This window comes from Odocoileus virginianus, chromosome 22, assembly GCF_023699985.2.
Source record: "Odocoileus virginianus isolate 20LAN1187 ecotype Illinois chromosome 22, Ovbor_1.2, whole genome shotgun sequence".
Taxonomy (NCBI): Eukaryota; Metazoa; Chordata; class Mammalia; order Artiodactyla; family Cervidae; genus Odocoileus; species Odocoileus virginianus.
Genome location: NC_069695.1, coordinates 41,959,203 through 41,985,123, shown reverse-complemented (window position 1 = coordinate 41,985,123; position 25,921 = coordinate 41,959,203). Strand labels below are relative to the sequence as shown.

At 37.0% G+C, this 25,921-nt stretch overlaps 1 pseudogene; it reads right to left on the bottom strand.

Annotated features, from left to right (window-relative positions):
- Positions 1–24,447: 24,447 nt before the first annotated feature.
- Positions 24,448–25,410, bottom strand: LOC110134040 (actin-related protein 6 pseudogene; annotated as a pseudogene).
- Positions 25,411–25,921: the final 511 nt, after the last annotated feature.

The following is a 25,921-nucleotide window of genomic DNA, read 5'->3' as shown; positions in this document are numbered from 1 at the left end:
GATAAGGGCTTCCCTGGTAGCGAATTGATTGTGAATTTTATTATGAATTTCTAAACATAGATTGGTAAATTTCAATTGTACTCACCTATATGAGTAATTCTTTAGTAATGATTAGTATTGAAATACATTTCCTTTCCTTTCATTATCTTCCTTCCTTTTCATTACTTTCTTACATTTCCAGTAGTAACTAATCCTTCAGAATCCATGTTGCTTTATTAGTTGCAATAAAACAATTTAATTTCAGTTTACCATGGCTATTTTTAAAATATTTTATGATTCTTGAAGTTGGAATACAGATTTTAAGGCTTTTTTTTCACTTTATAACAACTAACACAGCTGTTTTCAGTGCAGAGAGAAGAAGCAAAATATTGCTGATACAGCAGATCTCTTTTTCTGCTGAGCCTTTTATCCATTTTGGCTAGTGGTATATATTGGAGTCTTTAAGTGATTTCTTTTCTGTTCATATAACCCTGATGTATAACAAATTGAACATCAAGCTGAATGAGTGTTCTTACTTACTGAATTTATTTATTTATTTAGATCACTAAACTAAACCAATTTGGTACCTTATCTGACCTCAGCTAAACTTCTGGGGAACTGGATATATATCTAAACAAATTGGAATTTAGCCAAGAGAAACTCTTTGGTTTGCTCTACCAAGCAAATATATAAATGGAAATGTACAAAAGGAAAAAAGAAAAAAAGGGAAGGCAAGAATATTTGCAAGCTCAGTATATTTTGATGGCATAGACGAGTAGTCAGTCATTCATGCTTCAGGAAATTGGCCTCAACTATGATTTGTCACCTTTTCCTCCTAAAGAGAAAGGCCGTTTTATACTTGAGATTATCTGAAAACTGTTGCACTAGTGCTGGGAATAATATTTTATAATATAAATGCAATACTTGAAACAAATATGTGAGATTTTTATTTTCTTCCTCTATTTTACTGAGGTTAAAAAAACATTATTTTTAGAAACTTGAGCAAGTCTACAATTTCAGTTTAAAAGTTATGCATTTTAAAACGGCTAATTAAATGCATCTAATCCCCGTCTTCAACTCCTAACCATTTCATCGTCTTTAAACACACCTGCATTTCAAATTCAGAGAAGGCAATGGCACCCCACTGCAGTGCTCTTGCCTGGAAAATCCCATGGACAGAGGAGCCTGGTGGGCTGCAGTCCATGGGGTCGCTAACAGTCGGACACGACTGAGCGACTTCACTTTCACTTTTCACTTTCATGCGCTGGAGAAGGAAATGGCAACCCCCTCCAGTATTCTTGCCTGGAGAATGCCAGGGACGGGGGAGCGTGGTGGGCTGCCGCCTATGGGGTCGCACAGAGTCGGACACGACTGAAGTGACATAGCAGCAGCATTTCAAATTAGAAGGGTAGGTAGACAACAAGCCTGAGGATTGTTGCTGGTGTTTGGTGCTCATGCATCAAGGGTGCTAGTCACTTTGCAATGTGTGCAATGCTATATATTGTGCAATACTATAAAATATAGTAAAATAGTCACTTGCAAGAAAGTACCAAAGAAAATCCCAAATTGCTAGGTGATGGGACAAGACTTTTGAAAGAAAAGAAAAAATAAAAGGAATTCAAGAACATGAAATCTATAGGAGAAAATTATGGGCACTGAAATATTTTGAACACTTAGGAAACAGAACAAGTGTTTCTGGGAATATAAAAATAGAGCAAAAGACTTGGCAATAGAACCCTGAGCTGCAAGGGCACTGAAAACAAAATTTTTGCCCAGGACTGACTTCGCTTTCTGAAATTTAAAGCAAGCTTAAAATTTTGGATTTCAAAAAGTTTTTGTTTTTGTTTTTGTTTTTCTGGCAAAAACAGAATTAAAGTGAGAGTGTGTGAGATCCGAGTAGAATTACTACTCACTGACAATGACTGTGAAAGTAAATTCTAATTCTGAATAGACTCAGGAAAGTTTTTGTTTTCAGATACTTAATTTTCTCTTAGTGCCACTAATTCTGTTATTTCAAAGGTAGGATACCCTTATTCTGAAGCACTGAGTCTAGTCCTTGGAACTCTTGGCACCAGAATTCTAGGAAATTCAAGGACTTAAAAGCATCATCTGGCAAATATCTCTCCCAGTAACAGCAGACTAGATGTTTTGGACTGCTGTCTCTTTGAGAGCAACTAGAAATGTTAAACAAAATATTAAGAGTAAATCTGTAGCAAAACAATAGGGACTATGCAAAGTACTGACAGTCTGGGATAATTTTAGCTTGGAGAAAAGTAAGACTCAGAAAAGTGAGCCCAGATTTTGGCTTTCAGTTTTCTCTTCAGTCATTTTCTTATTCCTAAATTTATTGCTGAGCAACCAAAGAAGTTGAACAGTGTTTTCTATAGACTCATGGGTACCAAAATTGGAATTTGAGACTTCCAAGAAGTTATTTTTTGAAATAATCTATCACACTTCTTGATAATGTTTGAAAATTTCCCTTACAGTTGGATTAAAATTATGTGAAATTATTGATTTTCAGATAGCTTTTTTTTTCCTACTCCTCTATTTAAAAACTATTCCCATATAAATCTGCAAGAGTATAGGCTCTTTATCAGACTAAGAAACTATTCTTCTTCATGATTTCACGGTTTGATTATTACCTAATTTTTTACTTAGTTTCTACAGTAATTTAGGGTAACTGATATCTGGCCCAGTGTCCTCACGATATTTCTAAAAGAATTCCTTATTTTCTCTAAATGTCAAGGTAATAAAGGCTTGTGATATTGTGTTATTGTTTCTTAATGGACCTAGTCACTTGCACAAGGCTGAGCACAGCATATCTCATCAATAAATGTTTCTTTAATTTTTAATTAGTTGATCTTTTGGTCCTCTCATGTATCAGTTGTTGTCTCTACTATCTATTCTAGGGAGAGATCACATAGTTTCCTAACTTCTCTTATGTAGGGAGAGAGCAAATTAGCCAAGATGGCATATTCAGTCTTTCTCACCCCATGTTTTGTAAATAATGACTGTGTAAGAGTTGAGATCATTTCTATCACTGCACATGCACATCACAAGCTACTTTGTGCTGTAGGGATATGAGAGCTGCCCCTAGAAAGCAGCAGCATTTAATCCTGTGTCACGGCTGTGTCCGTTGTGTCGGTCATGAGAGCAGAGAATGTAGTGTGTCTACTGCTATAGCTGCTGCACCAGCCAGAAGAGAATGATGTGTCTAGAGTTCCCATGGTTTTTCAAGATTTCTTCCAGCCTCTTAGCTTGCACTTTGCACTGTTTCACAGTGAGATACAGCAATACAATTGGCGTCATGAACAGGATCAGTAATGCATCTTATCCAACACATTCATTGAATTCTTACTGTATTCCTGACACTGTTCAATAATCTCCAATATTAAAAAAAAACATAAAACAAAAAACTATGAAAGACTTCAAGCATTTTATAGGAAAAATAAACCATATAAATACTACCCAGGAACACAATTTTGAATTGCCTTGAGCCAAATGAATATAAAAATATCTTTTAATAATATGGTAGAGATCAATATATGGTGATCTCTTAGGGACAGAATATAAAATCTAAAAAAAATGAGATAGACAACTTGTGAAGATATGGTGTCCATACCACACCACAAACAGAATAAATCATCAAATTTATGGTATTTTGAATTGTGATTGTTTAAATTGTTAAAATGATTAAGAATTATAGAACATCCAAATAATATGTTTTTCTCTTTGAAATGTTTGGTAAGTATACTTAATGGGCAGCAAAGTGTTAGGTTTCGAACACAACTCCAAAAAAATCATATGACATAATAACCTCTATTGAGTTTATTCTTTGGTGGAAATGTAGATAATTACTTTAAAATGGTAAAAGATGAACCAAGCCCTTTGTGATCTCACTTTTGCCTACCACCACACAACACTTCACTTAGTAGTTATATTGAGTCTTTAAAAGTTTTTTGAACACTACGTTCTGTCTCACATCCTGTGATTTTTACTTCTGCTCATTCTTTTGTGTGAAATACTTTGTCATCTGCATCCCATTCCCAACCCCTTTTCTCAGCTCTCTTCAGAAAGAGTCAAAACTCAGACAGCTACTCCAGGATATTTTTAGTACACTTCTACTGGCACATATATAAGAATTTACTTTGTTTCGATCATAGAGTGGGGAAAGAGAGACAGTTAAGAGATAGTTCAGTTTAGTTCAGCCTCTCAGTAGTGTCCTACTCTGCGACCCCATGAACTGCAGCACGCCAGGCCTCCCTGTCCATCACCAACTCCCGGAGATTACTCAAACTCATGTCCATCGATTCAGTGATGCCATCCAGCCAGCTCATCCTCTGTCATCCCCTTCTCCTCCTGCCCCCAATCCCTCCCAGCCTCAGGGTCTTTTCCAGTGAGTCGACTCTTTGCATGAGGTGGCCAAAGTACTGGAGTTTCAGCTTCAGCATCAGTCCTTCCAATGAACACCCAGAACTGATCTCCTTTAGGATGGACTAGTTGGATCTTCTTGCAGTCCAAGGGACTCTCAAGAGTCTTCTTCAACACCATTGTTCAAAAGCATCAATTTTTCGATGCTCACCTTTCTTCACAGTCCAACTTGCACATCCATACATGACCACTGGAAAAAGCAAAGCCTTGACCAGACAGACCTTTATTGGCAAAGTAATGTCTCTACTTTTAATATGCTATCTGGGTTGGTCATAACTTTCCTTCCAAGGAGTAAGCATCTTTTAATTTCATGGCTGGAGTCACCATCTGCAGTGATTTTGGAGGCCCCCAAAATAAAGTCAGACACTGTTTCCACTGTCTCCCCATCTATTTCCCATTAGGTGATGGGACAAGATGCCATGATCTTAGTTCTCTGAATGTTGAGCTCTAAGTCAACTTTTTCACTCTCTTTCACTTTCATCAAGAGGCTTTTTTGTTCCTCTTCACTTTCTTCCATAAGGGTGGTGTCATCTGCATATCTAAGGTTATTGATATTTCTCCCAGAAATCTTGATTCCAGCTTGTGTTCCTTCCAGCCCAGCATTTCTCATGGTGTACTCTGCATAGAAGTTAAATAAGCAGGGTGACAATATACAGCCTTGACGTACTTCTTTTCCTATTTGGAACCAGTCTGTTGTTCCATGTCCAGTTCTAATTGTTGCTTCTTGACCTGCATACAGGTTTCTCAAGAGGTAGGCCAGGCCATCTGGTATTCCCATCACTTTCAGAATTTTCCAGAATTTATTGTGATCTACACAGTCAAAGGATTTGGTGTAGTCCATAAAGCAGAAATAGATGTTTTTCTGGAACTCTCTTGCTTTTTTGATGATCCAGGGGATATTGGCAATTTGGTCTCTGGTTCCTCTGCCTTTTCTAAAACCAGCTTGAACATCTAGAACTTCTCGGTTCACATATTGCTGAAGCCTGGCTTGGAGAATTTTGAGCATTACTTTACTAGCGTGTGAGATGAGTGCAATTGTGTGGTAGTCTGAACATTCTTTCAGATTGCCTTTCTTAGGGATTGGAATGCAAACTGACCTTTTCCAGTCCTGTAGCCACTGCTGAATTTTCCAAATTTGCTGGCATATTGAGGGCAGCACTTTCACAGCATCTTTCAGGATTTGAAATAGCTCAACTGGAATTCCATCACTTACACTAGCTTTGTTCATAGTGATGCTTTCTAAGGTCCAGGATGTCTGGCTCTAGGTGAGTTATCACACCATTGTGATTATGTGGGTCATGAAGATCTTTTTTGTACAGTTCTTCTGTGTATTTTTGCCACCTCTTCTTAAGATCTTCTACTTCTGTTAAGTCCATACCATTTCTGTCCTTTATTGAGCCCATTTTAGCATGAAATGTTCCCTTGGTATCTCTAATTTTCTTGAAGAGATCTCTAGTGTTTCCCATTCTGTTGTTTTCCTTTATTTCTTTGCATTGATAACTGAGGAAGGCTTTCTTAGCTCTTCTGGCTATTCTTTGGAACTCTGCATTCAAATTGGAATATCTTTCCTTCTCTCCTTTGTTTTTCAATTCTCTTCTTTTCACAGCTATTTGTAAGGCCTCCTCAGACAACCATTTTGCCTTTTTGCATTTCTTTTCCATGGGGATGGTCTTGATCCCTGTCTCCTGTACAGTGTCATGAACCTCTGTCCATAGTTCATCAGGCTCTCTGTCTATCAGATCTAGTCCCTTAAAGCTATTTCTCACTTCCACTGTATAGTAATAAGGGATTTGATTTAGGTCATACCTGAATGGTCTAGTGGTTATCCCTGCTTTCTTCAGTTAAGTCTGAATTTGGCAATAAGGAGTTCATGATCTGAGCCACAGTCAGTTCCAGGTCTTGTTTTTGCTGACTGTATAGAGCTTCTCCATCTTTGGCTGCAAAGAATATAATCAGTCTGATTTTGGTGTTGACCATCTGGTGATGTCCATGTGTAGAGTCTTCTCTTGTGTTGTTGGAAGAGGATGTTTGCTATGACCAGTGTGTTCTCTTGGCAAAACTCAATTAGCCTTTGCCCTGCTTCATTCCATACTCCAAGGGCCAAATTTGCCTGTTATTCCAGGTGTTTCTTGACTTCCTACTTTTGCATTCCAGTCCTCTATAATGAAGAGGGCATCTTTTTTGAGTGTTAGTTCAAAAGGTCTTGTAGGTCTTCCTAGAACCGTTCAACTTCAGCTTCTTCAGCATTACTGGTTAGGGCATAGGCTTGGATTACCGTGATATTGAATGGTTTGCCTTGGTAAGGAACACAGAGCATTGTGTTGTTTTTGAGATTGCATCCAAGTACTGCATTTCAGACTCTTTTGTTGACTATGATGGCTACTCCATTTCTTCTATGGGATTCCTGCCCACAGTAGTAGATATAATTCACCCATTCCAGTCCATTTTAGTTCGCTGATTCCTAGAATGTTGACCTTCACTCTTGCCATCTCCTGTTTGACCACTTCCAATTTGCCTTGATTCATGGACCTAACATTCCAGGTTCCTATGTAGTATTGCTCTTTACAGTATCGGATCTTGCTTCTATCACTAGTCCCATCCACACTGGGTATTGTTCCTAGAGTAATAAGTAGAAGGTTACCTAATGGGTAGCCTGTATATCATTGTAACAAATATGAACCCTATTTTGCAAATAATAGTAAGACTCAGTAGTTTTCTGTCAGGAAGCATTTAACAGGAGGCTTCCCCTGTGCTGTTATGGATCTGTCAGCAAACCTTTGGCACTTATTAATTCCTGAATATTCAGGAATTAAGAGGAGAGGCACGCCTTTTCAGGGGCTAAGGAATCCAGGCATTTCCTTTGTTAGTTTCTCATTATGGTGATAAGTACCCTCTTCTCTCTTTAATAGGGATTGCCTTGTGTTTTCTAAGTCTGGAACTTTAATCTTTATCTTTGCTGAGAATAACTACAGTATATGTGCCCATGCCATGCTGATTAAAACACCTTTGCTCCATCAGAGCTTTGGTCCCCGTGTCTTTCTTTCTCTTCCTCTCTTTCTCTTTATCTCTCTATTTTTGACTGATTCCCTGGAGTGTGGAAGCCGGCTGCGTAACCCAGGGAATATTAGCCTCTTCACTTCTTTCACTTGCTCATCGTCAATTCCGGACCACCAGGTTCTGGTCCATTAAAGGGCCAACAGTTTTCCCCAAGGCAGGAATATATTCCAGCCAATTATACCCTCCTCTTACATTGTCATGATCAAGTTAATATTTTCCTGAATTGCCAATGAGAATATTTTGAGGATTGGAATCCAAAGTATATTTAAAATAATCTCAAATGTATATTATTATTTCTAATTTCTGTTTTCTGTTCTTTTTAACTTTTATTGAAATGTAGTTGATTTACAGTGTGATGCTAGTTTCAGGTATATAGCAAAGTGATTTTATATATATATATATATATATATATATACACACACACATGTTTGAATATGTGAGTGTGTGAGTGTGTGCTCAGTTGTATCCAACTCTTTGCAACCCCACTGACTTGTAACCCACCAGACTCTTCTGTCCATGGAATTTTCCAGGCAAAAATACTGGTGTTAGTTGTCATTTCCTCCTGCAGGGGATCCTCCCAACCCAGGGATTGAACCCATGTCTCCTGCATTGTCAGGCAGATTTTTTATCATTGAGTCACCTGGGAAGCCTCGGGGTGTGTGTGTGTGTGTGTGTGTGTGTGTGTGTGTGTGTCTGTATGTATTTTTTAGATTCTCTTCTGTATTTTAACCTCTCATTTATATCTGTTTGCTTATGTACAAATTCTACTTAAATATTGTTTCACATCAAGATAAGACTGTGTTATGTGAGCACATTAATTCTGTCTTTGTATGGACAGTTAAAAGTGGTTGTCTCTTTCTAGTATTCCAGGATTGAATTTGTTGTTGCAGTTGTTATCGAAGTTTAGAAAAATCATAAACTGAAAAGCAGAAAACCCACCTAAAATTGTTGTGATGCTACCCAGGCATCATTGTTATCATCTATATAATAAAGACTTGAAATAGAAGACTGATACCATGGCTACCAAGAGTCAGACATTTTTGGTTCTATAACTACTATACTATTCCTTCATCATCCTCATTCAACTCTCAAATTTTTTTCAGTTCTATCTATATCTAGGGATTTGTTGGTGGCTCCATCGTGGTTCAGATGGTAAAGAATCTGCCTGCAATGCAGGAGACCTGAGTTAAATCCCTGGGTCGGGAAGATCCCCTGAAGGAGAACAAGGCCGTCCACCCCAGTATTCTTGCCTGGAGAACCCCATGGACAGGGGAGCCTGGCAGGCTACAGTCCGTGGGCTCACAAAGAGTCTGACGTGACTGAGCGACTGAGCGCACTCATTTATAGCTAATCAAATCTCTTTCATTTTCATTGCAATTGTTTCCTGTCTACAGCCCTCACTCCCTATTAAAATTGGAGCTATTATTATCTCATCCTTGGGCAATTACTCTAGCCTCCACACTGGATCCCTGGGTTCTTTCTAACTGCTCTCTTTGCTTTCAAACAAGCTTGTGTATCTTATGTCATTATTCTTGTCAGAAGTATTTCCTTGTTTATAGAAAAATATTAAAATATGTATTGGATTCAAATCCTTCTAAGAAGCATTGTTTCTCTTTATATTTTCCAAAATGCTTCTTATACATACCTTTATACCAACCTCAGAGATACCCAGATGCTTTTACTTTCTGTGAAAATATTCTCAATTCCTTCTTTGGGCTGTTTGAAGTCTTTTCTATAGGCTAAAGGCTCTGGTGATTACTAAATCTCCAGGGAAGTCTCCACCGATGAGGAATCCCATCCCGGAAAGCTATTTCACTCCTTTGTATGCTTATGACAGCATTTCTTTCATTTCCTAGTTTCACTTTGTTAGTTTAAAAGAAACACTTGATATCCAGTATTATCTTCAGACATATAGTGCTGACAGTGGGTTTTGAGGGTGGATACAGGACAAAACAATTAGTAAATATGTATCTTCTGTGACAATTCCCAACTTCTTACTGTTTTACAGATTATAAAATTATAGATATCACTTAAAAAATACACATAATCCAATGGTAAGAGGTTGCTAGATGAAGAAACCGAGCTTCATAGAGTTATGTGGTTTGCACAAAGATCCACAGTTAATAAAGCAGAAGCAACATTTGAACCCTGATCTCCTAACATGGAAGTTGAGGGCTTTTGTGACAACCAGGACATATACATATCAAAGAATTTGTCATTTGGCATGGGAAGACTCTTCGAGGCCGTGAGTATGTCTTAGTCCTTATATGCTCAGGCACAATTACAGTGTCCCAAAATATTTCCAATTGTTCTCTGTTATAATCATTGTCTTGGTACCTCTTCTTCCCTTAGACCCCAATGCCTTTCCTTAAACACTCAGAATTGTAAAACTAAATCCAAGATGTCACTTGCCTTAAACCTCTCATTATCTTCTCTTTTTAAGTCACATCTCACCTGTGGACTTCTTTTTTGAGAAAGCCAATATTAACAATGGAAAAGAATTTAATCCCAATCACATTGTGTTAATCATTAATTTGGTTTACTGTTTTTCAATAAATTTCAGTTTAACTAGAAATAGTCCTGAAATTTGAAGGAAACCATTTCTTATAAAATGACACTAGATAATTTAGTGAAGAGACAGGGGAGATGCTTTTGAGTGAGATTCTTTTAAATTACATTCACAGCAATTACCTATTTGGCCTTAATCTAAAGTCAGACATAATTTTAATGTTAATGTTTTCTTTTCTGCTTTCAAACATTTGTCTACATTTTATGCACAATGATAAAGCAATTGGGATTTTAAAAGTTTAAAGAAAGAGACAGACTTACTATATTTTAAGATGGTTTATTAATCCTTGCACAATTTCACTTCAACAGCAGTAGTCACCATGTCCACTAACCTTGCACCTACAGAACAAGATGACTGTTTTTCTCCCCCCTCAGCCTGTGCCATGCCAGAGTGCCATCCTCACACTTTCTTCCATGTCCTCTCTTAAAATATATAATGCTTTGGGGATGCTTGCATGTATATTTGCTGGTGAATAATGTTTAGGCTTATACTGTCCACATTTCAAGTGAAAACTTACCAATTATTTTTACACAAATACAAATAAATAACATAAATTTCAATAAACAGTAAATCTTGAGAAAGAAGGCACAAATCACTAATAGAGGAAGAAATAAGTGGCTTCATGGAATTGAGTAAAGTATTTAGGTAGGAAGAGAAAGTGAGAAATCCTGAAAGAGAATATTTGCTTAGTGTTGAGCTGGCAAAATTTCACCACGGATAAAACAAGATGGTGCCATGAAATCAAGAGGGTGACCGAGAAAAGTCTTCTTGTCAAATAGTATGTTTTCCCTGTTTAATACATCATCTCTTGTTTTTTGATTTCTCTCAAATAAATTCTCTTTGAGAAAACACACATTCTAGAAAATAAAATGTTCAGGCTACAAAATGACATCTCAATTACTTACACATTCAATCATTCTTACAAGTAAAACAAAATTGATCGATAATGTTTGCTGTATTGTGCCCCATTAAGCTGATTTCCTTCCTACTATATCTCCATAAAGCTTTCTATGCTTAGAAGGATAAAGATTGAAAAAAAAAAAAAAGAATATCAGCTAATACATACCAAGGAGAAGCTGAGTACATGATATGCTAGAGCTCTTAATGCTAACCCTAATTTATCTCCTCCAAAATGAATAAAATGAAATTCTGAGAACATGTACATCTTCCTCAGATTCTTAATTTCTACTCTGGAAGTGTCTTTTCTGGAATGCATTTGGAAGAGACAACAATTATTGTCAATATACTGAATGTTCAATTTGCTCTTGATTTCTGTGATATTTTTATATTAATTTTGAGTAGTCATTTTAACTGTTTCTAAATGTATATAATATATAATTTCCATTTATCTTGCTTTTTCCCCATTATCCTTTGCTGCAATTTTAGCTATGGTTTTGCATACATATCAAGAAATAAATTTAAAGTTGATGAAAAAATATTTTTTCATTTCCCATTTTCCCTTGTCTCTGCTGTTCTGTTTATACAATATATATTCTTTAATATAATTGTAAAATGAAAATAGCAATAGCAAGGGATAATCTTTTGATTGACTTTATAACTCTAGTAAATGAGAAGAATAATATTATCTATCATATTTATTTTTATGTTCTTTCTTCTTTCCATTTTTCTTTCCTCTTTCTTTTTTGTTCTTTTGTGACTATGAGTTTCTAAAGGTCACTAATCCTAGTACCAGGTATGTGTGTTCTCAAGAACTGATTGTCTGCAGGGAGGTTTTTTTTTTTTAATTACAAATTCATTTTCACTATCAGTGATCGTTCCGTTCATTGTTGAATCCTGGAATGAACTCTATATTGTAACACTCCATAGGCCGCTTTGCCATTGGTTTCTAACCTTTATTAACTTCTTCTTTTTTTTTTTTTTATTAACCTCTTCTTATCCTTTCTGAATTCTATAAGGTCTAAGATAACATTATATTCAACATGATTTATACTAATTGGGCACTTAATAATGTGCTGAGTATTTAGGGTATAGCAATTAAAAAAACAGTAATCTTTCCTATCTTGATATTTTCTTTCCAGTGAGGAAAGAGAAAAAATAAACCTGGCTAGAAAGTAAAATATACAGTATGTAAATTGAATATAAATTTAAAAGAGAAAAGCAGGGAAAACAGACAGGGGATATTGAAGAGGGATGCAATCTAAAAGGGTCAGTGAGGTCTTCACTAGGAAGGTGTCATTTATAAAATAGCTTGAAGAAGGTGAGGCATGAGCTGTGCTGGTTTTGAGGACCAGAGCAAATGCAGCGGTGTGTAGCATGTCTTGGCCCGGCACATAGAATCAGCATGGCCAGAGTGGAGACATCAAAGGGGAGTTTAGTCAAAGAGTAGATCATGTCCTTAGGTTCTTTTCAGTGATAAAGCCTATTTAGTCAGGTAGGGGTGTCATAACAAAATATCACAGACTGAGAGGAGGCTAAACAGCAGAGTGCATTTTCTTAAAATTCTGGAGGCTGGCACGTCCAAGTCAGGCTGCTGGCTGGTTCAGGTCCTGAGGAGCACTCTCTGCCTGCTTTGCCATCTTCTCCCTGTGTCCTCACTGGCAGAGAGAGGGAGAGAGAGAGAGCTCTCCGGTATCTCCCCTTAGAAGGGCACCATTCCAATCAGAGCAGGGCCATACCATGACAATTTCATTTAAATTTAATTACCTATCTCCAAAAACAGGCACCCTGGAGCTTTTACCTATGATTATTAGAGATACACAATTCCATCCATAGCAAAGTCCAAAGGAGGAATGTAAGCTGCCCTGAAAGACCCTGGGCCAGTGTTACCCCAAAATTCTCTGTGCACTGAATAAATAGTCACTGAATCATTCCTGAAACTCCAAAGGTCAGGAAGCTGGAGGGCAAATTGTGAATGGCCTCAGTGATTTATCTGGAGCTACTTTATACATATGCATAATCAATAACACATGCAGAATTGGCTATTCTATGTTACTAATTAAAACACTCATAGTGCCCTATTGAGCACATATGCACCTATTACTTATATGTATATCTTGATTCTCTGCTGAAGTGCTCAGTCCTTAAGAAGCATCCTCTATTATTTTTCTAACCACAACAGTGCCCAAGCCAGGGATATGTTCACAATAGAAAGTCTTTAAATGACTTCAATATAAGGATATTTTATCTTTATATTCTTTATTAAGAAAGGTTTCATAGCCAGGATATAGTGTAAGATTCATGGAATACAATCAGAGCTGTAAATGTGCTTTTAATCTCATATGTGCATATCCACATGTATATCTGTGTGTATATATAACACAGCAGCTATGAAAGAAGCAAACGTTTAAACATATGATAATTTTGCTGCCTTATATATATATGATGATTGTTTCAAATTTGTGTTTTCCAAGGATACGTTTGGTTAAATAAAAATGCTCCATGAATATTCAGTGGCATTTTTGGATTGAAATATCTACTGTTCTGAAAACATTCCAAGAGTATTTCTACATTTAATGTTCTATTACATCTTGAAAGTCTATCTCATGTAGGGAAGAGAGTTTGATTTGCTGATTCTTTTAAGGCAGGCCTGTGAGTGAGTCCAAAGTATCAGCTGGAGAAATAGTTGTGATACAGGCTTGTTTTATGCTTTTGAGCATTTCGACAGAGTTAAATCTTTTTACTTTAAAGATATGGAAAAATCATTCTTACCATTACTTTCTAGCAATCAAGCAGTTATGGCATGAGCTCATAAATAAATTTTATAATTCATAAAGGGAATATCACTTGCTAGATACCCAATAACAATTTTGGAGCTAATAAACTGACTCCCAGAAGAAAATTATAATAAATAATGACACATTAACACAGCTAAAATTACAGCTGAGATCAAACACAGCTTGAGATCGTTCCTATTGAAAATAGCAAAGAGACCTCGTTTCTGCTCCTCTTAAAATTTAGTTGAGTGGCTTTGGGCAGGTCATTTCTATTTCTTTGAGATGCTTCATCTGAAAAGGAAATAGAAAATGATATTTACCTGAAGATAATCTCAGGAAGATTCAGTATAATAATGCAATGTGCAAAAAGCATTTAGTAAGATGAACAACAGTATTCAAGCTAAGATATTTTAAAAATCATCTAAAGTAAGAATCTCATCTTCTGTATCTTTGCAAATGTTCAACCTCTTACTTCTGGGAAGAGAGATAATTCAAATCTATAATTTAAACAGAGATCCTGAAAATGTAAGGTTATACATAGCAAAATAAAGGTTCAATCAACTCTTTCTCTCTTTCAAAATTGACTCTTTATCTCTTTCTCTTTCTTTTTCAGAAAGCCATCACTCATTAAAAAAATTCCATATAAACTTTCCTTTTGTAAATTTTTGAACTTCTCTTGTGCAATAAGAATGGGATTGGACAGACATCTGGAATCACCCATTATCTTGGCTATAATTTGGCATCTCCCAGGATGGTTCATATTAACATATTCCTGGATGGCATGAGTTTTCATATGCCTTCATAGCATAACTTGCATATTTTGGAAGGCATTTCTGAGAACAGATTTTTTCGACAATGAACATGCCAAAGGCTTGACATGAAAAGTACTTATGCCTAATGTCTGTCATTCTCTCTCTGCCAGTTCATCTTTCCTGGGCTGGCCCTCTGCCACACTGGCACCTGAAATGCAGCAAACAATGTCGTTGGATGCTGAAGGTGTGACCGTAAGTTGTGGTTATCTTCCAAGCAATTACCATATGGTGTGCAATTCAGCTCTTCATCTCCTTGTTCAGTGAGAGAATAATAATGACAATAATGCCATTTAATAATGTATTTTATCTTTACAGACTATTTCATTCCCATATTTCTGTGCTTTTTAATAAACTGGCATGGGGGACCTAAGGCAATCATTAAAGTTTAGTCAGCTCTCCTGAGTGGGAGAAACAATCCTAAAGCAGGCTTAATGAAGAAACCAGGGAGATTAGCATATTGAAACAGAATTAGGGTTAGAATTAGGGAGGAACTTGAGGAAAGTAAATTGTCGAGTGAAGCATGCCTTTCTACACAGCAGACCCTCTGTCCAAACTTCTTTTTGTCATTATCATTCACGAGAAATATTTTATGAAGTATCAGTAAAACAAAATAGAGAAAGAAAAGCTTTCTGGAGGTAAGATGCCCTCATAAATACAAATACACATTAGGCTGTCTATGAGACCCCAGATCCAAGGTCCACTATCATCAATTTTTTGCAACTGGACCACAGTTTTCACAATATTGTAAACTAGGACATTACTGTATGCAACTCATAGAGTGAAGGCTGTAAGTTCATTCAAAACTTATTTAGCTGATAAATATTTAGTGAATACCAATGTGTTGAAGATATAAAGGTTATATAAGTTCTGGTCCCCACAATCAAGGATTTTGCATCATCATAATGGAGACTGGAAATTAAATCAAGAATTTTGATTCATCACAATAAAAGGCTATGGTAGAGGAAATGGCAACCCACTCCAGTATTCTTGCCTGGGAAATCCCATGGACAGAGGAACCTGGGGGGCTACAGAATATGGGGTCTCAAAAGTCTGACACGACTTAGTGACTAAACCACCAGAGCATATAACAAGGGTGGGTATCTAGGAAGTCTTCCTGGATAAGATAATCACTGTGCTGCTTTCTATAAAGAAAATTAGAATTAATCATATTAAAGAGGAGAACAGATTTATACATGTAGAAAACAAGCTTGTAGTTAATAGAGAATTAATCTCCACTAGTCAAGAAAAAGAAAAAAGATGGAATAAAATTTATAATTTGTTTTAAATATTTTATCTCTCTGTATGTGTGCCCAGTTGCTTCAGTCATGTCTACCTTTTCATGACCCCATGGACTTGTAGCCCACCTGGCTTCTCTGTCCAGGGGATTTTCCAGGAAAGAATATTGGAATGGGTTGCCATGCCCTCCTCCAGGGCATCTTCCTGACTCAGGGATCCAATCCTTACCTCCTGCATCTTCTGCACTGGCAGGCAGATTCTTTACCACTGAACCACCAAGGAAGTCTATTTTCTCTCTATTGATTTGTAAAAGAACCTTCTCAATGGAAAGCATAGACATTTGTCTTTTCCTTTTTTACGGAAGAGGACATGGTAGCTAAAGAGGTTCAGTTACCAGCCCAAGTTAAATTCTAATGGAGAGGAGGACCCGGTTCTAGAAGACTGGTCTTCTGTTTTCCCATGTAGTACTCTGTGTAGGCACTACCTTCACACGGAAAATGGGCTTTGATATAGGGATCCAGGATGATTAGTTGATAAATTAGGAATAAACTTTAAAAAATCTCCCCGAGAAAACTGTATTTCCCTCTCCCTATTGCAATCTATTGAGAATTTCTTTCTTGCTCCCATTGATACTGTTTATTTATATTTTCCTCTTTATGGCATAAAAATTAATTTCAGTGAAGCCATTCATATATTTAAGCACTGACAGGTAACAACATAGCCTTCTCTATCAAGTGACTAGAATTAGGCATTCAATAACATTCCACAGAGTACTACTGAAAAACTTGTATGTACAAAACACTTTGGAGTTACAAGGGAAAGTGCATGAGAAAGTAGCAAATATTAGCATCGGATTATCCTTTTTGTAGTAGCTGGTAATATAGTAAGAAACAGTGACTGACAAAGAGTTCTAAGTAAAGACAGAAAAGGTACAAAAAGCATCAAAATACTCTCAGGATTTAAAGAAAGATGATTCTAGATTCATTGTGAGGATGCATGAAAGATTTCTTAGAGGATGAGAGTTTATGCTGGAATCTAAGGGGTAGCCATGACTTTAATAGATATGAGGTCAGAATAGTTGCAGACAAAAGCCACAAAGTGAAGAAAGACTAGGTATAAAGAAAGCCTAGATTATATTGCACAAACAGATTAAATGGGATTATATGGTGGTAAATCCACCTGGAAAATCTAGATGTTATAAAATTATTTATATTCCAGATAATTATTAAGATTAAAATCTCTAGTTTTGTATTAGAATTTTAATAACTTTTCTTCAGAAGATGTGTGTGTAGGTAAATATGTCATATACACATAAAGCATAAAGTTTTAACCTGTATTCCATCATTTATAGATGTCTAAACTGATACCAGAATAAGTAACAGGGTCATACACATTTATACAGGTTGTGAGGAATAAAAACAATCTATAAACTGCGGGGGTCCAGCCTCCGCTGGTCCAGGGAACCCTTGGGATGAGCGGCGTCGGCGAATGCACACACACACACACACACACACACACACACACACACACACACAGTTGCAGTGGAAAAACTTCTTCTTCTTTATTTTTTCTCTAACACCTTATATATCTTTTTTTCTACTGGGGCCAAGGTATGAATTATTGTTTTCAGATCTTTCCAGATGACGTGCCCCTTAGATCAACAAAACAAGTCAGGGGATATTTTCCAAGACAGAATTTCCCAGGGTACAAAATCTTCCGTCCCTAGTGGCGCGTGACAAGGATTGTTTTGGACCTCTTAGCCCACTCTGTTTTCAGGTTTAAACGTTCTTCTTGCTTCACTGCTTCACTTGAATGGACAAACGTCAGCTACAAAGAAACACATAGCTACAGGGAAAAAAATATCTTAACAGTTTTACAGTATAATCAATCACTTAACCACTATAGTTTCTATTATAATTTTACCTACTATGAAAACTTAACTTTTATATTATACACATACTACAATATCTTGCTTACTATTTAATCTACAAGCCATAATTCATTCTATTTTCACACAGCCGTCTATGATACCTATAGCACTAACACTACTTCCTAGTGTACTCCCAGGTACACCATGGGCAGGGGAAATGGAGTAGCAGCAGCGTCGCAGCTGCCTTAACCCTTACTCTGCAAAATGAGAATTATAGCATTGTGTGGTTATTAAACTTACAACTAAATCTAATAGTGTTTGCGTGTCCAGGGATGGGATTCACAATCACATTTATAAGCAGTTTTAAATTCTAATCTATTTCCATATTCCCTAATATACCTCCTATATATAAAATCCCACATATCTATAAATGGCCTAAATCTAAATACCTCCCGCATACCAGGTTATTCATATGGTTCCCATCTCCCTGGGGGCAGAGTAAGCCTAACTCTTCTGGGAAGCCCCCAGACGTTTACACCCTAGAGATGTCCCTGGGACCTTCCCCGAGGTCTACCAGGACAGCGAAAAACCACCAAGAATTCCAAGAAAGAGTATTAGCACAGACAAGACACATATAGCAAGAATAGGGAGCGTCCCGGAGCCTGCTGGACTCGGATTCCCCTGGGTTCATGGCCTCCTTGGGTCCATGACCTTTACCCAGAGCCTTGTCATGGGCGGGGCGTTCGCTTGTCCTCTTCTTGGCTCCCGACAATAAACCAAGTGTGAATTATCCGGCCTCTGGGTTGCATTGTTCTCAGGATAAAATTCTTACAGCAGCAGAGAAACTCTTCCTTCTCAAACTATCTCAATTTGCATCCCTGTTCTCATCACCTCTCAGTGTACTCAGCCTTCTCCTCAAGTTGAAATCTTGGTATAACAGCTCCCAGGACTCTTTTCAAAGCCATTAAGCCACTGAACATGGTGTTCCTTCTTCCAGAAAGTTCTTTTGCCTGGATGTCCACATATATACACTCAGTTTTGTGAAGGAGAAAAGCCTTTATGTGACGGAAGCTCTGACCCTAACTATGCAGGAAGAGATGGGGATGGGGTGGGCAAACCTTGAACTGGGTGATTTATTTATTTATGTAGTTATAAGTTATAACCTGCTTACTTCCAGAAAGGATTTGAGTCAGCTAGCTAAAAGTTAAGATACTGGCAAAAATCCTGTTTTGAAGTTCTTTGATGTGAAAATTATACTGCACAAGTTGGCGTACCAAGTTTCTCGTCTGATTTCTGCCTCCATGTCTGATCCATTTCAGCAGTGCCATTGCTTGATGATTTTTTTTTTTTTAAGCAAATTTAACTGAACAACTCACACTCTCAGAAATGCTTTGATTTTACTTTGGTTTGTGCTCAAGGCAAAGATTTTGGCTCTGGTTTTTCTCATCCACAATTGAGAATTCACTTTAAATGAAATGCAAGGAGAAATCAATGTCCAGAGTCTTTCCTGAAAATTAAATGAAAACAAACACTCAGGATACACTCAGCATCCAGGTTTCTGTAAGTAAACTTGATCAAAAGGTGAGGAACCTGAGGGAGTCTATTTTTCTCCATTAGGAAAAGCCCAAGGGCTAGTAATTAAAGAGCTAAGATACTCTTCCTCTCTAGTGCCAGCCCTAACACTTCGCGCATGAGGTGAGAGATCGTAAATTGTCCTAAAAGTGATTCTCTGCATATTGGCTATTTTGTCAAGCTTTCAAGCTCTCTTTTCACATTTCTCCTTCTCCCCTTACTCTCTAATTTGGTTTAAGGTTATTGCAAAACCCTCCTGATGTAATAAATATATTGTTCCAGGGAAGGGCTTTATAGTGAAGAAAATTAAAACCTGCATTAATTTTTGCACTAAATTCAGTAACAATTTAGTTATATAATGTAAAATGTACTTTTGTGAAGTCTTAAATAAAAAGCATGGTTTTCAGGTGTGCATCTTGTAGCTATTGTATTCAAAAAGAAAGATATTCAATGAGAAGGAAGATCCCCTCATAGTAACACTCAGCCTGAAGAAAAATAACCAATTGCTATTGAAAAATTAAAGAAAATTGGGATTTTTGAGCATGTCAAAGGAAGAGGTGAGAATTCACCAGAAGATCTGAGAGAAAGAGACAAGAAACCTGGAAAACAGAAGCTGGAAGACTGAAAAGAGCTATACATCTATATTGTCTGTGAAGTCCTGTCAATCAGAGGGAAATGCTCATGGAACAGGGTTAAGGAGTGTGGGTTCCCCTATCCCTAACATACCTTGCTCTCTGTCTTATTTATTGCCCATGCAGACAGAAAGATTTGAAAATATAAAGACAGAACATCCTGATTCAAATTTTTGATTCTTATATTTACTCCCAAGCTTAAAACATCTACTTTAGTACATATTAACTATCACTTAAATTTGTCCACTGCTGTTAACTAAACTAACAATAGCATTGGAAAAAGAATAATATGTAAAAATATCCCTGTTACCTGTAAAAATTCTGTATTTGTCTGCTCCTTTAACTATGGCCTGATTTTGACAATCATGTTCTCAATCAGATACTACATGCTCCATTATTATGAACATGGCATGATACAAATAGCAGTGTACAGCACAAAGCACTTACTATGTGTCAAGCCCTGTTATGAGCATTTTAAATATGTTAACTCATTAAATTCTCCCAATAACCCTATGAGAGGTTTGTTGTCATCATTTTACAGATGGGGAAAATGAGACCAAAAAAAAGACTAAATAACTTGCATATAGATGCAGAGCTGAAGAGAGAACTAGGACTCAAACCCAGGCTTTTATGACTCTGGATTTTTATTTATGATTGAATTAATTCTCTTATTAATGCATCAGTTGACCTTGGGATCACCCTCCTGTTCTAAGAGGACACAGTCAGTCAGATTGATATCTGCTAATGTGTTTAACAGGGAATTCTGTTTATGGCCAGTCCCCTTCTCCTGAACAATCATTTCTCCTCTCTTTACATTTTAATAATGGCCTCTTGGAGACCATATTAGGTTCAGAGTCGATGAGAACATCTCATTGTAATTTTCTCATTTGAATCCTTCTCAGCATCAGCTAGTGAGGTGGGTACTATTACCCCTTTATGTCAGTGATGGAGCCTAAATATCAGAATAATTATGTGATACCTTTGATCAAGGAGCTGGTCTGTGCTATAGTCCAGAATCAGACTGCATCTTTAAATTCCTGAGCTCTGCGGTGGTATGAATATTTATGTGACCCCAAATTCACATGTTGAAATCTTGACCCACAGGTGACAGAATTTGGAAGTGGGATATTTGGGAGGTAAATGGGTCATGAAGGTGAAATCCCATGAGTGGGATTAATACTCTTCTAAAGAAGTCTCAAAGAGCTCTCTTGTCCCTTCCACCATGTGAAGGTAGAGAGAATAGACAGCTTTCTAGGAAGTGCAGTCTTGCCAGCTACCAGACCCGCTGCCACCTTAATTTTGGACTTCAGAACTAGAAGCGATAAATTTTTGTTGTTTACAAGCCACCCAGCTTGTAGTATTTTGTCAGAGCAGCCCAAATGAACTTAGACAGTTTCTTTCTTCTATACTATGTGAGTAGCATAATATCTGATAAATATCCTAATTAAAAACCTAGAAGAAGACACAAATAATAAATAAATGTGAGGCAAATATTGTTGGCAAATGTAACTTTTCTTTTGGTACAGCCCCAAATATTTAGCTATAAAGTTAGGATAGGTCTCAACATGACACTGAGTTTTGCTTCATAAGGGAAATTGGATATACTAATAAAATTAAGTACAAATTATTTTAAGGTGATTGCTTGAATCAAGTTATAGTAGTGTGGTAGCAATAAGTTGACAGGAATGAGTAAGGAAAATTTTACTAAGAATGCTACCTGCAAAATTTTCAGGCCTAGTTACCAAGATGTAAGCAGAAGCAACTTCCATGAACAACAAGCAAGAAACAAAAATAAACTTTTCTCTTTTTCTTTTTTTTTTTTGAACTCTTTATTTTACATTGGAATATAGCCAATTATGGAGAAGGAAATGGCAACCCACTCCAATACTCTTGCCTGGAAAATCCCATGGACAGAGGAGCCTGGTAGACTATAGTCCATGAGGTCGCAAAGAGTTGGACACAACTGAGCGACTTCACTTCACTCACTTCACAATTTGAGCCTGGAGGGCCGTTGTCCATGGGGTTGCAGAGAGTCGGACATGACTGAAGTGACTGGGCAAGGAGCAATAGCCAATTAACACTGTTCTGATAGTCATGTGAACAGCAAGAGGACTCAGCTATACACATACATGTATCCATTCTCCCTCAGACTCCCCTCCCATCCAGGTTGTTATACAACATTGAGCAGAGTTCCATATGCTATATAGTAGGTCCTTGTTGGCTATCCATTTTATATATAGCAGTGTGTACATATCTACCCCAAACTCCCCAACTATCCCTTCCTCCGAACCACCCCGCACCCCCACCCACTGCAACCATAAGTTTGTATTTTAAGTCTCTGAGTCTGTTTCTGTTTTGCAAGTTCATTTGTATAATTTCTTTTTAGATTCCACTTATAAAGGATGTCCAATGATATTTCTCCTTCTCTACCTGACTTACTTCACTCAGTAACAAAATCTCTAGGTCTGTCCGTGTTGCTGCAAATGGTATAATTTCATTCTTTTTAATGTAAAAGCCATTCTAGAGGTGTTTTTCTCTGTGCAATTGCCTATGTGCTAAAAAGGTTTTTAAACATTAAAAAAAGAAAAACAGAAGGTTGCTCTTGCAGATCAACTCTGTCACTTAACATATTTGAAAAGTGAAAGTGTTAGTCACTCAGTCGTGTTCAATTCTTTGCAACCCCTTGAACTGTAGCCCACCAGTTTCCTCTATCCATGGAATTCTCCAGGCAAGAATATTGGCGTGTCCCTCCCCTTCCTTAAGGGATCTTCCTGACCTAGGGATCAAACTTGAGTATCCTGCACTGCAGGCAGATTCTTTACCATCTGAGCCACGGCTGTGACAATTCAATTTTATGCCAGCACTCCACTTCTGGCTGGTGCCAGCCACACATATCATGCATAACCATTCATAAACCAGGTCTGAATTTTCTCTTTGGTCAGATGTGGGTTAAGGGAAAGGTACATTGTGTGACAGTGAAAGTAGCTCCGTCTGTGTCCGACTTTCTGTGACCCCACGGACTACAGAGGCCATGGAATTCTCCCGGCCAGAATACTGGAGTGGGTAGCTCTTCCCTTCTCCAGGGGATCTTCCCAACCCAGGGATCGAACCCAGGTATCCCACATTGCAGGTGGATTCTTTAACAGCTGAGCCACAAGGGAAACCCAAGAATACTGGAATGGGTAGCCTATCCCTTTTCTAGGGGATCTTCCCAACCCAGGAATCTAACTTCGGTCTCCTGCACATGCAGGCGGATTCTTTACCAACTGAGCTATGAGGAAAGTCCAATAGCTTATCAGGGAAGAGTAAATGCTCTAGGTGTTAGTTCATGTGACTAATGTGTCTCTCCTGAGTCTAGTCTTGTACAGATCACTTCTACTTGACACAGCAAATTATTGGGCAAGCCTAACATGCGCTGGGGAAGGGCAATGATGCCAGGGAAGAACTGAGTCAGCATTTCTGTTGTTCAATTTGCATGAAGATATGGTTGGAGAAGGAAATGGCAACCCACTCCATATTCTTGCCTGGAGAATCCTGTGGACAGAGGAGCCTGGTGGGCTGCTGTTTATGGGGTTGCACAGAACTGGACATGACTGAAGTGACTTAGCAGCAGCAGCATGGCTGGAGATGATGGCTAATGTTCAGAAACTTGAAAACTATGAGATAAGATTCTAAAACAATGAATATCAATGTGCCCAAATACTGCCCAGCATCACAAGAAAGTCATATCACATATTATTTGCCTGGAAAAAAATATCAAAATTTGAAGAACAGTTTCTACTAAATGCATACTGCTTTTGCACCATTGTAGGGTCAAAAAATCAAGTGGAACCATTGTTAAGTCAGGGACCATCCGTAGAAACCAAATGTAATTGTAGTGGATAGCTCTTTCACCAATCTGTCTCTTCATCTTAATTTTCCTTTAAGAAACTATGTTCTATCATTGTAGGCTGTCTTAGTAGGACTGTTAAAACATCTGAAGCCATGGGGTAGGCACATGATTTTAACTAAAGGTAAAGGACTGCTAGGAATTTGATACATGAGCCCAATGACACAAGAATTTTATCCTAAAAATGGTATAGTATTTTTATGAGTGAAATAATGCATTTCTGAAACACAGTAATGAGCAAAATCACTTTACTGAATTGGCTTTGATCTTCACCCTTTCAAATTTATGCCAACTAAAAAACAAACATTACACAAACATAGATTATTTTTTCCAACTATATGAAGTAAAAACTGCAATTTAAAAGTAAAGTGGTTAATTCTAAAAGAGAGAAGTCATATCAGCCTCAACGCACTCTGGTCAGTTCCAAGCCAGTCACACAAAATGATCTTCTAAGGAAATCTGACCAGTGGTACAGTTATGTTTGTGCTTTTGGCTATAAAGAATTAATCTTAAACTGCACTCACTTTTTCATATTTTAATGAAATATAACTTTCTCTTAGAAATGACATAATCATTGCTATAATAAGTCTAGCTCTTAAATGAAAATATGGGCTGAGTTACAGTTTACTTACTAACCTAGCTAAGAAACCTTTGAAAATTAGCCATGAATCAAAGTATTTACCTAAGTTCTAGATGTTATCTTAGGATGAGCAGTAATACAGGTCCTTAACTTCCTTTAAAAACAACATTGAAAATTAAACTTTTACCACAATCATTCAGTACTTTAAGAAATGGTTCTTCAATACAAAGTTTCTCTTCACAGATGCTATGTCCATTTTGTTCATAATATTTTCTTGTTACCACTCTATCTTCAAAATCATCATTCCCTGATACCAATTTTCCACCTTCCCAGGCATAAATAATAGGATTGTCAGGCAGCACAACAGAAACATCAGAATCTGTTGGATTGAGCCATCAAACTTCTGACTAAATCTTGGGAAAAGAGACTAGACTTTCCTCCTGTCAAAACAATGTTTTTAAAAAATAAGACAGCATTTCTTCAGGTAGGTTATGAATTGAATAGAACAGAATCTCCATTTCTTGAATGCCTATACTAGAAGGATTAAAGAGTATTTCTGGAACAGCAAATCTCTCATTGGCCCAAAGAATTTGTTACCCAGATTTATGTTTTCCACTTAATACCATCTCTTCTCTTGGCTTACAGAAGCCCTTTTAAATTGCAGTAAAGTCAAGCAAAACATAGTCACCGTTAACACATTTTCTTCTTTCAACTTGGCAATACTTATGTCTCTATAAAAATTCTGAGACAAAAAGTATATATCTTCTTTCATTTGGTCAGTCACATGTTTTGTTCATAACATGTAACTTGCCTGTAAGGTATGATCTCTTTCAGATTATTAGTTAGGCTTTTCCTCCCATATTTATCTTATTGCTTATTTTTTCCTTTTACTTCTAAAATAAGGAGCTATATGTCTAAAGGAATATCCACTGTCTACAATGATACAGCATTATTTGAAATGATTATCTTGGAAATACCCATGCACACAGAGAGCCCCAACATCTATTTTTAATACTGCTGGAAACTGGTATTCTTCAAATAAGAATGCATTCATTGATTTTTGAAGTGAAGTTAAAATATGATTCAATGCTAATAATATTAATATCTAAAAAACCAAAGAGACATTTTCATGACTGTAACCGATTTTGGCTTTGTAAACTCTGATATCCAGCACTAAGATCATCATTTTAGCAAAAACCAAGCCACTGTTGCTTTCTTTTCTGATCTCTCCACTCACATTAGAAACAAAGTTTTGATGCATATATTTTCAGCTTACAAAACAAATTAACATTTATTGTATGATAGCATCTTCCTCTGTGACCTTTTTACAGAACCCAAATGGTTTTCAACTAAGACCATAATCTTGATCTTGAAACATAAAAGATACATTTTATGCTCAGATTTAACTGAAACAAGCATGAGATTAAATTAATTCTTTCTCTTTTTTTTTTTTGAAGTTGTATGTGTATGTATGCATGACTACAGAAATAATAATGCAATTTGATTTGTGGTTTAGCATTTTCAAAGGATTTTATTTGAGAGATATTTTGCAAAAGTAAAAGTAAAAGAAAATCACAATAACTGAGTCAAGCAAACCTACTTAAGCAGCTATGATACAAG